At 44.0% G+C, this 13,303-nt stretch overlaps 1 long non-coding RNA gene across 1 annotated transcript; it reads left to right on the forward strand.

The window, feature by feature from the left end:
• The first annotated feature begins 7,620 nt into the window (after positions 1–7,620).
• Positions 7,621–12,764, forward strand: LOC127299543 (uncharacterized). Its single transcript, XR_011745970.1, has 3 exons — positions 7,621–7,902; positions 11,647–11,700; positions 12,561–12,764. It is a non-coding gene; the product is annotated as an uncharacterized lncRNA (long non-coding RNA).
• The last annotated feature ends 539 nt before the right edge of the window (positions 12,765–13,303 follow it).

Genomic DNA, 13,303 nt, shown 5'->3' on the forward strand with positions numbered 1-13,303 from the left:
GTAGACAGCACGGTCAATGGATTAGGGTTTCCCTGGAAAGCGAGCCTCGGATTGTGGGAATGACCCAAAAAATCGTGTGTGTCCACATGGTGTGTACACTATCATGGTGGGGTGTTGTTTGAACCAATTTTGTACCCTCGGGTGCGTCCGGCTACACGCACATGCGCTGACGGCAATTTGTTAATGGATTACGGTTTCCCTGGAAAGCGAGCCTCGAAGGGTGGGAATGACCCCAAAAATTGTGTGTGTCCACATGGTGTGTACACTATAATGTTGGGGTGTTGTTTGAACAAATTTTGTACCCCCCCGGGTGCGTCCAGCTACACGCACATGCGCTGACGGCTATTAGTCAATGTTGTAGACAACACGGTCAATGGATTAGGGTTTCCGTGGAAAGCGAGCCTCGGATTGTGGGATGACCCAAAAAATCATGTGTGTCGACATGGTGTGTATGCTATAATAGTGGGGTGTTGTTTGAACCAATTTTGTACCCCCGGGTGCGTCCGACTACACGCACATGCGCTAACTGCAATTTGTCAATGGATTAGGGTTTCCCTGGAAATCGAGCCTCGGAGGGTAGGAATGACCCAAAAAATTGTGTGTGTCCACATGGTGTGTACAATATCATGGTGGGGTGTTGTTTGAACCAATTTTGTACCCCCGGGTGCGTCCGGCTACACGCACATGCGCTGATGGCAATTAGTCGATCAATGTTGTAGACAGCACGGTCAATGGATTAGGGTTTCCCTGGAAAGCGAGCCTCGGATTGTGGGAATGACCCCAAAAATCGTGTGTGTCCACATGGTGTGTACACTATCATGGTGGGGTGTTGTTTGAGCCAATTTTATACCCCCGGGTGTGTCCGGCTACACGCACATGCGCTGATGGCAATTTGTCAATGGATTAGGGTTTCCCTGGAAAGCGAGCCTCGGGGGGTGGGAATGACCCAAAAAAATTGTGTGTGTCCACATGGTGTGTACACTATCATGGTGGGGTGTTTTTTGAACCAATTTTCTACCCCCAGGTGCGTCCGGCTACACACACATGCGCTGACGGCTATTAGTCAATGTTTTAGACAATACGGTCAATGGATTAGGGTTTCCCTGGAAAGCCAGCCTCGGATTGTGGGAATGACCCCAAAAATCATGTGTGTCCACATGGTGTGTACACTATCATGGTGGGGTGTTGTTTGAACCAATTGTCTACCCCCGGGTGCGTCCGGCTACACGCACATGCGCTGACGGCTATTAGTCAATGTTGTAGACAACACGGTCAATGGATTAGGGTTTCCCTGGAAAGCGAGCCTCGGATTGTGGGAATGACCAAAAAAATCGTGTGTGTCCACATGGTGTGTAGACTATCATGGTGGGGTGTTGTTTGAACCAATTTTGTACCCCCGGGTGCGTCCGGCTACACGCACATGCGCTGACGGCAATTTGTCAATGGATTACGGTTTCCCTGGAAAGCGAGCCTCGAAGGGTGGGAATGACCCAAAAAAGTGTGTGTGTCCACATGGTGTGTACAATATCATGGTGGGGTGTTGTTTGAACCAATATTGTACCCCCCCCCCCCCCGGGTGCGTCCGGCTACACGCACATGCGCTGACGGCTATTAGTCAATGTTGTAGACAACACGGTCAATGGATTAGGGTTTCCCTGGAAAGCGAGCCTCGGATTGTGGGATGACCAAAAAATATCATGTGTGTCCACATGGTGTGTACGCTATAATAGTGGGGTGTTGTTTGAACCAATTTTGTACCCCCGGGTGCGTCCGGCTACACGCACATGCGCTGACGGCAATTTGTCAATGGATTAGGGTTTCCTTGGAAAGCGAGCCTCGGAGGGTGGGAATGACCCCAAAAATCGTGTGTGTCCACATGGTGTGTACACTATCATGGTGCGGTGTTGTTTGAACCAATTTTGTACCCCCGGGTGCGTCCGGCTACACGCACATGCGCTGATGGCAATTTGTCAATGGATTAGGGTTTCCCTGGAAAGCGAGCCTCAGGGGGTGGGAATGACCCAAAAAATTATGTGTGTCCACATTGTGTGTACACTATCATGGTGGGGTGTTTTTTGAACTAATTTTGTACCCCCGGGTGCGTCCGGCTACACGCACATGCGCTGATGGAAATTAGTCAATGTTGTAGATAACACGGTCAATGAATTAGGGTTTCCCTGGAAAGCGAGCCTTGGATTGTGGGAATGACCCCAAAAATCGTGTGTGTCCACATGGTGTGTACACTATCATGGTGGGGTGTTGTTTGAGCCAATTTTATACCACCGGGTGCGTCCGGCTACACGCACATGCGCTGATGGCAATTTGTCAATGGATTAGGGTTTCCCTGGAAAGCGAGCCTCGGGGGGTGGGAATGACCCAAAAATTTGTGTGTGTCCACATGGTGTGTACACTATCATGGTGGGGATTTGTTTGAACCAATTTTCTACCCCCGGGTGCGTCCGGCTACACACACATGCGCTGACGGCTATTAGTCAATGTTTTAGACAGCACGGTCAATGGATTAGGGTTTCCCTGGAAAGCCAGCCTCGGATTGTGGGAATGACCCCAAAAATCGTGTGTGTCCACATGGTGTGTACACTATCATGGTGGGGTGTTGTTTGAACCAATTTTCTACCCCGGGTGCGTCCGGCTACACGCACATGCGCTGACGGCTATTAGTCAATGTTCTAGACAGCACGGTCAATGGATTAGGGTTTCCCTGGAAAGCGAGCCTCGGATTGTGGGAATGACCAAAAAAATCGTGTGTGTCCACATGGTGTGTACACTATCATGGTGGGGTGTTGTTTGAACCAATTTTTGTAACATCCTAAAAACTGTGCATTTTCAAATTCATGCATTACATCATATTAGCATATCAAATTTTCAGTTTTAGAAAAGGTTTTACTTGTTTCTTGCATAAAAGTGATTTATATTGCTAGTTTTGCTCTTTGTTGATTAATCTTTATGCATATTATAATTATTCAAGTGCTTTACTGGATTGGAGCTGTGCTCATTATGTCCAAATACTGTACTGGAAGTATTTTACAAATTTTAGTATTTTTATTAGCGTCAGTTTTATAACCTGTAGCTAAATCAGTAATTAAAATAGAGAAGAAAAGGAATAAAGAAAAAAAAATAGATTGGCAAGACAACCAATCAGATCGCCATCGAGCCAACAGCAGGCGTATACGCGAGTCGCGTATGGCCGCGCGCGTACGGCCGCAGTCACGCACGCAAAGCAACAGCACTAGCAACCTGCGTTTCACATTTTCTTTTTTTTTATTCCCCTGACTGGTGGACCCCGCCGGCCTTCTCCTACCTCAGGACGGATACCTGTGCACGTACGGGACGAACAATCCACCGAAAACTGCCCAGAAAAATCTCCGGTTCTTGCTCGATCTTCACCCGTTTCGCACGAAATAAAATTCCTATAAATACCCAACTTCTCCTCCTTCTTTTCCTTTTGAAACCCTAAAAAAATAACGCCGCCGGGCTGCCAGTTTTCGCCGTCGAAGATCTGCCGCCGTCGCTGCCATTAGAGCTCGGTTGAGCTCGAACTCGAGGTTGTAGCGCACCCTGATTCCGCTTTTATCCCTGTGCTCTTTCTCTCGTTCGACCACGTCGTCCTGACCTTTTCCCCATCGGCAGAGCATAGATACACTTGCAATCCTTTGCCGGAGTATCGCCGGAGTTCCGACACCGTCCGCCGCCTTCAGCCGCCCATAACCACCAACTGGAGCCTGGCTAAAGTACACCGAGGACCTCAACGTGACCGAAATCGCCTGCGGCTTCACATCCACGCCTTGGCTGTGTTGGAGAACCACTACAACGCCTCGCCATTCACGTCTGATTCACCGTCTTTCGTGCAACAGGTACTATAGTGGGCTAACACGTTACACTGAATTTTTCCACGTACAAAATCGATCAATCGATTGTAGCAGCTAGCTTGTTCTCCCATAAAGACTTTGTAAATTCATAACAATAAATCTATAGCTCCGTTTTAGACGATTCTTTTTCCTTTGAGTTCGTAATTAAGTTCCCTGCAACTTTCGTGTAGAAAGTTTCTCCATCCGAGAAACTTTTTCTGACAACTTTTCGGACAAAATTATTAATAAACAACGAAATGTTTAATCTTGTAAAAATCTTAACTATTGTTTCGTAACTCGGTTTTGAACAAATAATATATCGTTGGATTCAGAAAAATGAAAGGAACATTTTGGTACTGTTAGTTTGTACTTTTACTAAACTTGCGAATTTTGCAATTTAAAATCGCGCATACGGTATTTTTAGTATATTTTAAATTCTGTAAACTATTTTAATATGAATCCAACGTGAAATTGCAGATACTTAATTTGCCTATCCACCAGTATGCCTGCAAATGATATTAGAAACTATTTTATACATATATATTTTGTTCTTGGTTAAATGACTATTTGAAACCTCTATTGCATAAAATATTTGTTTATAAAAAGTTTGGTATCAAATTCAGTTCCAGAGCATGCATGCATGATTTCATTATGTGTTTTACCTGTTTGTGTGGTTTGGTGTTTGATTGTGAATTATTTTGCTTGCGTTAGATTGCCCGGATTGCAACGAGTGCGATTGCGGCATTTATCGTTCAACACCGACCAAGGCAAGTGTCACAAACTCATTATCCCATTGTTTTCTATGCATTGGTAGTTGTTTTATATGCATGATGATTTCAAATTGCTGGCCCTGGGATTATCAAAGTGGAGAGATTGCGAGAGATAAAGGTTTTATTCTCTTAATGAAAACAACCCTGTCAAATTAATACATCCCTGGGTGGTAATTGGTAATGCTTGGTTTATGTTGAGTGGTTGCACCGGGGTCATTTCTATGGCAGCGCCGTGTGCATCACACTTGAGGTTGGCCACCCAGGAACAAAGAGGTTAGCCCGGTTTTCTTGTTTTAGTAGCTTCCAGTACAACCACATGCTATATGGGCTCTGGCTAGATTGAGTAGGTTGCGAGAACTCGACCCAATGTACAGAGGGTGGTAGATGTTGGTAGGACGGAGCGCGTCCATTGTGGTTGAGGTATTGCTTCTGAAAGGTCTTGTCCTAGTCGACATCTGTCAATTGAGCAAAATGCGCATCATGGAAGAAGAACAGACTAGGTCATGTGGGGAATGTGTACAGCCTCTCGAGAGTGTCAAATCTAAGTACTTAGCCGTGTTCCCGGTTACGGACATCTATGAGCAATTAGAGCTTGAAACTGTTGGATAATCTCGTCAGTCGAATTTCTGAATAATAATGCACAAGGTGGATCATGGGTAGTAATTAGTCTTATTGAAATACTATGTTTTACGAAATGTTTTTAGAGTAGGGAAAATAAAACTGGCTTTACGCAAATATGAACTCCACCTGCCAAATATCATGTAGTTATAGGCGCCAGAAAAGCCACCATATGACATCTTGCCATTTCCATTCCAAGTGTAATGACCCTTCGGGGCTGCAACGTTTTTATGTTGCAGGTTATTCTGAAGACGAGTAAGGAATACCGTAGGTTGCGAGCTTACACCCAACATGTTCGCCTGTGGCGTGATGGAGCTCTTCGCTTATTTATTTGCTGCTTGAACTATGTTATTTTCAGCTAGCCTTGAGCTATGCGCTTTGTAATAATTATACCATGGATCATACGTTGTAATAATTGACGCATTTGCTATTCTGGTTATGCATCGAACTGTGTGTGCTAGCGATTGATCCAAGGGACTAGCACAGAAAAGCACAGAGACTCAATCTGTATTCAGGTTGTGTCGCTTCAGATGGTATCAGAGCATTGTGTTGCCTGTAGGTTCGTGACCTTAGAAAATGGAATAGATTAGGATGACCATAGAATTGAAAACCTATTTAATTTTATCTTATATCTTCTTCCTCTTCATTTCTCATAATTTTATATCTATCATTTTTCTCACTCTCCTCTATTCAAAATAGTAGATGTTCATTACCCACTTTAGTTAATGAGTCAAACCTCTGTTGGATTAATTAATTGACAATATGACCATGATGATGAGGATGGTGATGGAATCAAAGTTGGTGCAAATACCGAAGAAGATGATGAACAAGATGACTCCGAGGAGGTGATCTAAATTATGTCTAATGATGAGGAAGACCCTCCGGAGGAGGACACACCACCAGCCATGAACACTCACTCAAAGAAGCGCAAGTTCATGAAGGCCTCGGACTACGTCAAACTCTTCAAGGTTTAACAAGGATTTACCACCATTAGTTCTTCGTTAGGAAATCGATATTCGTGATAGCTAGGATATTGACCATATCGTCTTGTGGTATGGCCAAGGTATTGCTTAGGATCTGTTATTCTTGAATCTTTGAATTGTTAGGAATTTTCGTGAGAATTTATAATATTAAAGGCGTTTTCCATAAAGTATTGAATTGAAGAAGTGCAGTTTTCTGGATGTTGCTGTTTACCACGCGATTTTTCACGCTTTACTGGTAACTCCAAAAATCACAAAAAAATTCAGGTTAGGTGCGAAATTCGTTCCGGTACATGCATAAAAATTGGCTAATTTTTCTGATGTAATTAAGTACCTCTGTAAAATACGTTTTCACAGTAGTAAAATTCTGGACAGATTCTGTCTTTGTTATAGGGATGTCTTGTTTGATTGTTGTGTGATATGTTTGGTGTGAATGCTTGCTGCCATGATTGTGATTAGTTTGGGTAGTCTTTTCCCTGTAGTTCTATCTATCTAAAACTCATCTATGCTGACCCAAACAGATGTCGCCTCGACGTGCACGCACTGGCAACAACACCGACAACAACACTGGGAACAACAACCCCAATCCCGATGTGCAACTGCTGATCAACGCACAGGCACAACTCATGCAGACAATGAATCAGTTCATAGCGAACCAGAACCAGAACAACAATAACCACCACCACAACAACAATAATCCACCTCCAGGGGTAGATATGCTCACAAGGTTCCTGAGGTTGAGGCCTGCCAAGTTTTCTACTGCACCTGAGCCAATGATAGCATTGGACTGGCTGCGTGCTGTGGACAAGGATCTGGTGACAGTGGGATGTACTGAAGCTGAGAAGGTGATGTTTGCTGCTCACTTGCTTGAAGGACCAGCTGCATCATGGTGGGATAATTATCAGATAACTCACCCCATTGCCGGTATCACGTGGGAAATGTTTCAAGAAGGGTTTCGCACAGCTCATGTTTCAACTGGAGTTATGACCTTGAACAGAAGGGAGTTCCGAAACCTGCGCCAGAACCACCGTACTGTGGCCGAGTACATAGAGGAGTTCAGTAACTTGGCGCGCTATGCACCGGAAGATGTGGACACTGATGCAAAGAGGAAGGAGAGATTCCTGGATGGTTTGCATGATGATCTTGCTGTTCAATTGTCCATTGTGCATATTCCTGATTTTCAGACACTGTTGGACAAAGCAACAATTCTTGAGGGAAAGCAGAAGCAGGCTGAGAACCGCAAGAGGAAGCATAGCAATAACCACAACAACTCAGCGCCGCATCACAGGACCCGCACATTCCATGATGGTAATGGAAGTTCTGGACAGCATAAGCATGGAGGCAATGGACACAACCACCATGGTGGGAATGGACATCAGCACAAAGGAGGAAATGGCCACCACCATAATGGCCAGAAGCGTCTTCACCACAACTCTGGAAGAGGTAATGGCCACAACAATGGAGATAGCAATGGCCGAAACCGTCCCAACAACTTCACCGGCAGGGATATCAGCCAAGTGGAGTGCTTCAAATGCAGGAAGACCGGGCACTATGCTAGTGATTGCCCGGAGAAGAAGGATGTGAATGCGAAGCCAACTCCGTTTCAGAAGGGACATGTCAACCATGTCAACGTGGAGGAAGTCTATGAGGAGCCAGACGCCGTGATTGGTACGTTTCTGCTCAATAATTTTTCAGCACTCGTACTATTTGATACTGGAGCATCACATTCATTCATATCGAGGGTATTTGTGGATAGAAATAAGATACCTACTAGCTCCATAAATAGGCCTATTAAAATAAACTCACCAGGGGGAGAGATGATTGCAACCTATGGGTGTCCCCATTTAACCTTAGAGATTGGAGCACATAGTTTCCCCACTAGCCTGATTGTTTTGGAGTCACAAGGCTTAGATATAATATTGGGCATGAATTGGATGACGGAATATGAAGGTGTCATAGATTGTGCTAATAGAGCAATAATGCTTACAACCCCGGAGAAGAAGCGCATTCGATTTAAGTCCACATTTGAGCTTAAGGGATCCAACATCAATTCTCTTAAGGGGGTTAGCATAGAGGATGTGCGCATAGTGAGAGATTATTTGGATGTGTTTCCAGAGGAGTTACCAGGAATGCCACCTGACAGAGATGTTGAGTTTCTCATTGAATTAATGCCTGGAACTGGACCTATAGCTAAGAGGCGTATAAGATGGATGAAATAAAAGAGAATATGGAGAAAGACAAAGCTGAAGGTTTTCGTTTGGATGAACAAGGAACGCTATGGTTTGAGAAGCGTTTATGTGTGCCCAATGATCCGGAGATTAGGAAGTTGATTTTCCAGGAGGCTCATGATTTGGCATATTCTATTCATCCAGGTAACACTAAGATGTATATGGATCTGCGAGAGAGATTTTGGTGGGCTAATATGAAAAGGGAGATCGCAGAGTATATTGCATCATGTGACGTGTGCAACAGAGTGAAAGCTGAACATCAATAACCAGCAGGATTGCTACAGCCGTTGCCTATACCTGATTGGAAGTGGGACAAAATTGGTATGGATTTCATCACAAGATTGCCCAAGACTAGATCGGGGTATGATTCAATTTGGGTAGTGGTTGATCGTTTGACCAAAGTAGCTCACTTCATACCAGTAAAGACTACATACACAAGCGCCAAATTAGCCAAGATTTATATGAGCAAGATTGTGTGCTCGCATGGAGTACCGAAGGGAATTGTTTCTGATAGAGGTACTCAATTCACTTCTCACTTTTGGCGCAAATTGCATGAATCACTTGGAACCAGATTGGAGTTTAGCATAGCTTTTCATCCGCAGACTGAAGGACAAACAGAAAGAGCAAATCAGATTTTGGAGGATATGCTTAGAGCTTGCGCTCTAGATTATGGATCTAGTTGGGATGAGAATTTACCATATGCGGAGTTTTCCTACAACAATAGTTATCAGTCTAGTATTGAGATGGCTCCGTTTGAGGCATTGTATGGTAGGAAGTGCAGAACACCATTGTTATGGGATGGAGTTGGAGAGCGTAGCTTCTTTGGACCTGATGTGATCAAGGAAGCTGAGGAGAAAGTTAGACTCATTCGCGATAGGCTGAAGGTAGCTCAATCGAGACAGAAGAGTTATGCGGATTCCAAGCGTAGAGAAGTTACATATGAAGTGGGAGATAGAGCATACCTTAGAGTTTCACCGCTCCGTTGCATTAAGAGGTTTGGAATTAAAGTAAAGTTAGCACCGCGATTCATTGGACCTTATAAAATTCTATCACGCAAAGGAGAGGTTGCATATGAGCTAGAATTGCCAGAGGCACTATCAGCAGTTCATAACGTGTTTCATGTATCCTAGTTGAAGAAGTGTCATCCGGAGATGACAGACACACCGTTGAGAGACACCATTCCATTGGATGAAGCTCAACTAGAAAGTGATCTTACATATGAGGAGAAGCCCGTCAAGATTCTTGATACAGCAGAGAGGTTTACTCGCACCAAGACGATCCGGTTTTGCAAGGTTCAGTGGAATCATCATTCAGAGGAGGAAGCAACTTGGGAGAGAGAGGATGATCTTCGTGAAGACCACCCACACCTATTTGCTAGCCACTCCGAATCTCGAGGGCGAGATTCATCTTAAGGGGGTTAGGTTTGTAACATCCTAAAAACTGTGCATTTTCAAATTCATGCATTACATCATATTAGCATATCAAATTTTCAGTTTTAGAAAAGGTTTTACTTGTTTCTTGCATAAAAGTGATTTATATTGCTAGTTTTCCTCTTTGTTGATTAATCTTTATGCATATTATAATTATTCAAGTGCTTTACTGGATTGGAGCTGTGCTCATTATGTCCAAATACTGTACTGGAAGTATTTTACAAATTTTAGTATTTTTATTAGCGTCAGTTTTATAACCTGTAGCTAAATCAGTAATTAAAATAGAGAAGAAAAGGAATAAAGAAAAAAAAAATAGATTGGCAAGACAACCAATCAGATCGCCATCGAGCCAGCAGCAGGCGTATACGCGAGTCGCGTATGGCCGCGCGCGTACGGCCGCAGTCACGCACGCAAAGCAACAGCACTAGCAACCTGCGTTTCACATTTTCTTTTTTTTTATTCCCCTGACTGGTGGACCCCGCCGGCCTTCTCCTACCTCAGGACGGATACCTGTGCACGTACGGGACGAACAATCCACCGAAAACTGCCCAGAAAAATCTCCGGTTCTTGCTCGATCTTCACCCGTTTCGCACGAAATAAAATTCCTATAAATACCCAACTTCTCCTCCTTCTTTTCCTTTTGAAACCCTAAAAAAATAACGCCGCCGGGCTGCCAGTTTTCGCCGTCGAAGATCTGCCGCCGTCGCTGCCATTAGAGCTCGGTTGAGCTCGAACTCGAGGTTGTAGCGCACCCTGATTCCGCTTTTATCCCTGTGCTCTTTCTCTCGTTCGACCACGTCGTCCTGACCTTTTCCCCATCGGCAGAGCATAGATACACTTGCAATCCTTTGCCGGAGTATCGCCGGAGTTCCGACACCGTCCGCCGCCTTCAGCCGCCCATAACCACCAACTGGAGCCTGGCTAAAGTACACCGAGGACCTCAACGTGACCGAAATCGCCTGCGGCTTCACATCCACGCCTTGGCTGTGTTGGAGAACCACTACAACGCCTCGCCATTCACGTCTGATTCACCGTCTTTCGTGCAACAGGTACTATAGTGGGCTAACACGTTACACTGAATTTTTCCACGTACAAAATCGATCAATCGATTGTAGCAGCTAGCTTGTTCTCCCATAAAGACTTTGTAAATTCATAACAATAAATCTATAGCTCCGTTTTAGACGATTCTTTTTCCTTTGAGTTCGTAATTAAGTTCCCTGCAACTTTCGTGTAGAAAGTTTCTCCATCCGAGAAACTTTTTCTGACAACTTTTCGGACAAAATTATTAATAAACAACGAAATGTTTAATCTTGTAAAAATCTTAACTATTGTTTCGTAACTCGGTTTTGAACAAATAATATATCGTTGGATTCAGAAAAATGAAAGGAACATTTTGGTACTGTTAGTTTGTACTTTTACTAAACTTGCGAATTTTGCAATTTAAAATCGCGCATACGGTATTTTTAGTATATTTTAAATTCTGTAAACTATTTTAATATGAATCCAACGTGAAATTGCAGATACTTAATTTGCCTATCCACCAGTATGCCTGCAAATGATATTAGAAACTATTTTATACATATATATTTTGTTCTTGGTTAAATGACTATTTGAAACCTCTATTGCATAAAATATTTGTTTATAAAAAGTTTGGTATCAAATTCAGTTCCAGAGCATGCATGCATGATTTCATTATGTGTTTTACCTGTTTGTGTGGTTTGGTGTTTGATTGTGAATTATTTTGCTTGCGTTAGATTGCCCGGATTGCAACGAGTGCGATTGCGACGACTGTCTGAACACCGACCAAGGCAAGTGTCACAAACTCATTATCCCATTGTTTTCTATGCATTGGTAGTTGTTTTATATGCATGATGATTTCAAATTGCTGGCCCTGGGATTATCAAAGTGGAGAGATTGCGAGAGATAAAGGTTTTATTCTCTTAATGAAAACAACCCTGTCAAATTAATACATCCCTGGGTGGTAATTGGTAATGCTTGGTTTATGTTGAGTGGTTGCACCGGGGTCATTTCTATGGCAGCGCCGTGTGCATCACACTTGAGGTTGGCCACCCAGGAACAAAGAGGTTAGCCCGGTTTTCTTGTTTTAGTAGCTTCCAGTACAACCACATGCTATATGGGCTCTGGCTAGATTGAGTAGGTTGCGAGAACTCGACCCAATGTACAGAGGGTGGTAGATGTTGGTAGGACGGAGCGCGTCCATTGTGGTTGAGGTATTGCTTCTGAAAGGTCTTGTCCTAGTCGACATCTGTCAATTGAGCAAAATGCGCATCATGGAAGAAGAACAGACTAGGTCATGTGGGGAATGTGTACAGCCTCTCGAGAGTGTCAAATCTAAGTACTTAGCCGTGTTCCCGGTTACGGACATCTATGAGCAATTAGAGCTTGAAACTGTTGGATAATCTCGTCAGTCGAATTTCTGAATAATAATGCACAAGGTGGATCATGGGTAGTAATTAGTCTTATTGAAATACTATGTTTTACGAAATGTTTTTAGAGTAGGGAAAATAAAACTGGCTTTACGCAAATATGAACTCCACCTGCCAAATATCATGTAGTTATAGGCGCCAGAAAAGCCACCATATGACATCTTGCCATTTCCATTCCAAGTGTAATGACCCTTCGGGGCTGCAACGTTTTTATGTTGCAGGTTATTCTGAAGACGAGTAAGGAATACCGTAGGTTGCGAGCTTACACCCAACATGTTCGCCTGTGGCGTGATGGAGCTCTTCGCTTATTTATTTGCTGCTTGAACTATGTTATTTTCAGCTAGCCTTGAGCTATGCGCTTTGTAATAATTATACCATGGATCATACGTTGTAATAATTGACGCATTTGCTATTCTGGTTATGCATCGAACTGTGTGTGCTAGCGATTGATCCAAGGGACTAGCACAGAAAAGCACAGAGACTCAATCTGTATTCAGGTTGTGTCGCTTCAATTTTGTACCCCCGGGTGCGTCCGGCTAAACGCACATGCGCTGACGGCAATTTGTCAATGGATTACGGTTTCCCTGGAAAGCGAGCCTCGAAGGGTGGGAATGACCCAAAAAAGTGTGTGTGTCCACATGGTGTGTACACTATCATGGTGGGGTGTTGTTTGAACCAATTTTGTACCCCCCGGGTGCGTCCGGCTACACGCACATGCGCTGACGGCTATTAGTCAATGTTGTAGACAGCACGGTCAATGGATTAGGGTTTCCCTGGAAAGCGAGCCTCGGATTGTGGGATGACCAATAAAAATCATGTTTGTCCACATGGTGTGTACGCTATAATAGTGGGGTGTTGTTTGAACCAATTTTGTACCCCCCGGGTGCGTCCGGCTACACGCACATGCGCTGACGGCAATTTGTCAATGGATTAGGGTTTCCCTGGAAAGCGAGCCTCGGAGGGT

The sequence above is a fragment of the Lolium perenne genome, chromosome 5 (assembly GCF_019359855.2).
Source record: "Lolium perenne isolate Kyuss_39 chromosome 5, Kyuss_2.0, whole genome shotgun sequence".
NCBI classification, from domain to species: Eukaryota; Viridiplantae; Streptophyta; class Magnoliopsida; order Poales; family Poaceae; genus Lolium; species Lolium perenne.